This window comes from Berghia stephanieae, chromosome 12, assembly GCF_034508935.2.
Source record: "Berghia stephanieae isolate SIO BIC M18660-M18661 chromosome 12, UCSD_Bste_1.3, whole genome shotgun sequence".
Lineage (NCBI taxonomy): Eukaryota > Metazoa > Mollusca > Gastropoda > Nudibranchia > Aeolidiidae > Berghia > Berghia stephanieae.
In genome coordinates this window covers 15,043,831-15,048,830 of record NC_088371.1, presented here as the reverse complement: position 1 = coordinate 15,048,830, position 5,000 = coordinate 15,043,831, and the positions used below count along the sequence as shown (strand labels likewise).

The following is a 5,000-nucleotide window of genomic DNA, read 5'->3' as shown; positions in this document are numbered from 1 at the left end:
TTCAATAGTCTGATGTCACGCCGCCCGGCAACGGCGGCCATCTTGGTTCTAAACAAAGAAAATCATTACTTTTTATTTTTCATGCTGGCTAGAACATTTCATATGCCTTGTGATCAGTATTTGTAAAAGTCAAAACATGATCAAATTTATGTGTTTTTTTCCCCTCTGGATACGCTTTTATGCTCGCTGGAGAAATATTTCATACGGCGTCCACCATTGTTCCGATAGTTTAGAGCCAGTGTTACTAAGTTACCATGCGTCATTAGGAAGGAAGTAACGTTACGACTGTTGAAGAGTATTGACTGTATTACTCACTAAAATACAAAAGAGGAAGAACTTCTTTGCGAATGCTGACCAAAAAATGACCTCAAAAGACAAGTCTTTGTCGACAAAAGAAAACAAATCGTGAGTCGTATTCAATAGATTAACCAATAGAATCACTTGTTTCCTTGAGCTCTACTAACGACAACTCAATAGACGGTGCAAAAACCTAGAAAATGACGTGAAAATATAAGTCCCTGTGAGTTCTAGCGTAGCCATCGTTAAAATATAGCCTGACACAAGAACCCTCTAGGATTGGCATTTTGATGTCATATTTTAGGTTTGTGTCGCGTCTAGTGAGTTGTCGTTAGTAGAGCTCAAGGACACAAGTTATTTCATTGGTTGAACTATTGAACACAACCGTGGCCTTCGTAAAGTTATAGCCTGATACTGACCAAAAAATGATGTCAAAATGCCAGTCTTTTGCCACAAAAGAAAACAAATTGTGAGTTGTATTCAATAGTTCAGCCAATGAAATAACTTATTTCCATGAGCACTACTAACGACAACTCACTAGACAGTGCAAAAACCAAATGATGACGTCAAACTGCCAGTCCTTTTGGATTTCAGTATCAGGCTATAACATAACGATGGCTACGATACAACTCACGATTTGTTTTCTTTTGTGGCAACAGACTGGCATTTTGACGTCATTTTTTTGGTCAGTGTCAGGCTATTACTTTACGATGGCTACGGTTCTTGTGTCAGGCTATAAGTTAACGATGGCTACGGTCCAACTGGGGGGCTCATCACCTTATCCAGGACGCAACTTGGCTTTTGTTAACAGAATTTTGCCGGTGTCTGAGCGTAGCCATCGTTAACTTACAAAAAAATAACGTCAAAATGCCAGTTTTTGGCCACAAAAGAAAACAAATCGTGAGTTGTATTCAATAGTTCAACAAATGGGACCACTTGTTTCCATGAGCACTACTGACGACAACTCACTAGGCGGTGCAAAAAAAAAACAAATAATGACGTCAAAATGCCAGTCTTTTTGGGTTTCAGTGTCGGGCTATAACTTAACGATGGCTACGGTTCTAGTGTAAGGCTATAAGTTAACGATGGCTACGGTCCGACTGGGGGACTCATCGCCTTATCCAGGACGCAACTCGGCTTTTGTTAACAGAATTTTGCAGGTGTCTGAGTGATGGTTCCGTGAGGGAATAATCGATGTTCTACTTCCAAACATTTTATTGGACAGCGATACTTAACTCTCTTCTTACCGACCATTTTCAGTATTTTCCCCCAAAATGGCAGTTAAAACTCAAACAATATCTCTAAAAAAAAACGTTATTTTCTCATTAATTAAACAAAGATCATTGTGGTGTTCAAATTATATCTGAATAAGTAAAAAATGTATATTGTGTGGTAACAAATGTGACGATTTTTCTGTAGGTGGTAAGTAGAGGGTTAAATGACCGACGAAAACAAATATCGCCCGGCGGAGCTTTGAGCACCCTACCAAAACCTGCAAATTTTTCTCAACAAAATAAGCCGAGCTGCATCCCGGACACCGGACACATTTAGAAGAAAAATAAATACAACGCAATTTCCTTTCTATGGCTAATAACAAGAAATTAAGTGAGTAGGAAAGTCCAGAAGACAACAGAAAATAAAAACTTCGCTCGAACCCGACGACCTTACTTGTACGACAACTCCGCCTGGTCGGGAGATCGTAACTCTACCGTATGAGCTATCTATCCACGACCCCTTTCTGTTGCTATAAACTCGATTGTCAGCATCAGGTATAGACCGACATATCACCACTTTGAGACAATGAATGGAAAGACCAAAATGGAAAATTGGAAGACAACTACCAAGTCAGGAATAATTGATAAACTCTATTCTTGTGTTTTGTGGCCGTGCAAGAATTGACCTAACTGTACCAATCCTAGACAGTCATCTGTCTATCTATTTTTAGTTCTATCCATCTATCTTTCTATCTAAACTCTCTCTCTCTCTCCCTCTCTCTCTCTCTCTCTCTCTCTCTCTCTCTTTCTCTCTCTCACTCCCGCTCTCTCTCCCTCTCTATCTACACACACATATATATATATATATATATATATATATATATAATATATTAATATAATATAATATATATATATATATATATAAATGTCGTTGTGTGTGTGTGTGTGTGTGTGTGTGTGTGTGTTAATTGATTTGTAAATTCATACGTGTCTTGTTTCTATTTTTATGTGTCAATTTCCTCCGTTCCTTAAAATGGATGAATGAATTTCCAAACATGGCTACATACTGAACATCAATATTTAAATTTAATCTATAAATAGCACATAATTATTGGTAATTATTCCTCTCTGTTGTTACTACCCGTTAGCTGTCGTAGTCTTTATTCACCCAGTTTTTATAATATAGAACAGGAAACAGGAAATTTATTGGGGAGAAAGTTCATTTTTATAGATTAAATAAGTGGTAGACTAGGTTTTATGGGAAATAAAGTGATTGATAGAAAGTTTAGCAAAACACTATGGGAATGAATTGACGTTAGAACGAAAAAACATTACGATCCTCCCTCTCTCTCTCTCTCTCTCTCTCTCTCTCTCTCTCTCCCTCTCTATCTCTTTCTCTCTCTCTCTCTTTCTCTCTCTCTTTCTCTCTCTCTCTCCCTCTCTCTCCCTCTATCTCTCCCTATATATATATATATATATATATATATATATATATATATATATATAGAGAGAGAGAGAGAGAGAGAGATAGATAGAACTAAAAATAGATAGACAGATGTATTGGTACAGTTAGGTCAATTATTGCACGAGAGAGAGAGAGAGAGAGAGAGAGAGAGAGAGAGAGAGAGGGAGAGAGGGAGAGAGCAAATGCTTTTAGAAGTTGATCAAATGTAATAATTGAAATATTTTGTGAATAGCTCTATTTTTCCAAAAGTTGAGCACTATTAGTTCATGGTTGTTATATATATATATATATATATATATATATATATATATATATATATATATATATATAATATATATTACATATATTTATCTTTCTCTCAAAACAAGTTTCTTTTACATGGTGACAATAAAGATTGAAGACATATTCATATGTGCAACAAACAGTTCAAAATAATAAATGCCGATTTAATATATGACTGGTTTTCTTAATGACCCTTTTTTTATTGAGCAGTATTCATTAAATGTGTTCAAAGTGCTTTACAATGAGTCCCAAGCCAACAGCATAAATTAGGACGAGATATGATGCGTTGTTTTAAGGTGCTTTTACATAATTTACTTTCGTAGAGACATCGCTTTTACAGACGAGGTACTCGTATCACACGTGGAGTTCGTTATTAGATGAATGTGAGCGTTTTCCAAGGAGTCAATTTTTCCCTGCCCTTAGCGGGGCACGAACCAGGGGGCATACCAGGCAGCCCCAGAGACCAGCGATCACATCGTCTTCCACTGTCCAGTTACTAAACTTGAAGATGGCTATGAAACAGTCCTGAGGGCGGAGGAAGACTTTCGAAGCTGGATTAACGAAATGAATTTGGAGTTGGAGCCATACGCTACTATTGCTACCACTACTATGCTACTGCTACTACTACTACTACTACTACTACTACTACTACTACTACTACTACTACTACTACTACTACTACGACTACTACTACTACTACTACTACTACACTAACTAACTACTACACTACTACTACTACTACTACTACACTACGACTACTACTACACTACACGACTACGACTACTACTACTACTACTACTACTACTACTACTACTACTACTACTACTACTACTACCAGTCCAAAGATGAATGTCACAACGCAAGATCCCAAATCCGCATCGTAGGGTTTGTCCAACGTTACCGACGTGCCCTTATTTGCAGGTCTGATAACCCAATTCTTTATGGGCTCATTGATGTAATGGAAATCCAAAACAAACAAAAATAACGCAAAACATTGTCCATAACAACAATGTTAAAATAGGCCCAAAGTGGGTTCGGATGTCAGACATGTATATATGTACACGTCGTCCGTGACAAATTGTTACCCACCGTCTGAAGACGGTTTTATGTCGGAATGGATCGGACACCAAAAATTGAATGGAGAATCAAAATGATAGGAAAGTCAATGAGCATGATCTATATTATTACATTCCCATGTGCTCGAGGTCATTGGTCACATTGGAAAGTGTGCTCAAAATGACCCACATAGTGAAAAGTGTTTACAGTTTGAGAAATATCCAACGTTACAATTGGTCATTTTGCTCAGTATGACTTATGGGTATGTTTACAAAATTTCATAAACAAAGTCGTAGCGTGTTTACATACATAGAGAAATGTCCAATCGTTTTACAGCAACAAATCGATGTGATCGAAGACGAGTTTGAACGAAAACGTGATTATAGATCGCTCCCATTTCTAGTACCTAAGTTCACCCTTACAAAACACCGCTTTGAGACGGGTGGTGTTGGGTCACAAATCTGGTTGGTTCTGTGAGTAGTATAAGAGATGACATGATATCTCCCATCATTGCAACACATTTCATTCAAATGCAATAGATAGTATGCACTTGGCTAAAAAGCTCACAACATTGCCATCCGGAAGTGAAACTTGCCAACACACAAAACTGTGTGTAACCTTAAAGGTTTATAATCTGGTTAATACAGTTTAGTGAGAAGTACTCATAAAGCGGATGGCAAAAAACA

At 37.4% G+C, this 5,000-nt stretch overlaps 1 protein-coding gene across 10 annotated transcripts in view; it reads right to left on the bottom strand.

The window, feature by feature from the left end:
- LOC144957484 (dual 3',5'-cyclic-AMP and -GMP phosphodiesterase 11A-like) overlaps positions 1-5,000 on the bottom strand; it is a 241,841-nt gene that overhangs the window by 233,258 nt on the left and 3,583 nt on the right. The gene's annotated exons all lie outside the window — the stretch shown is intronic.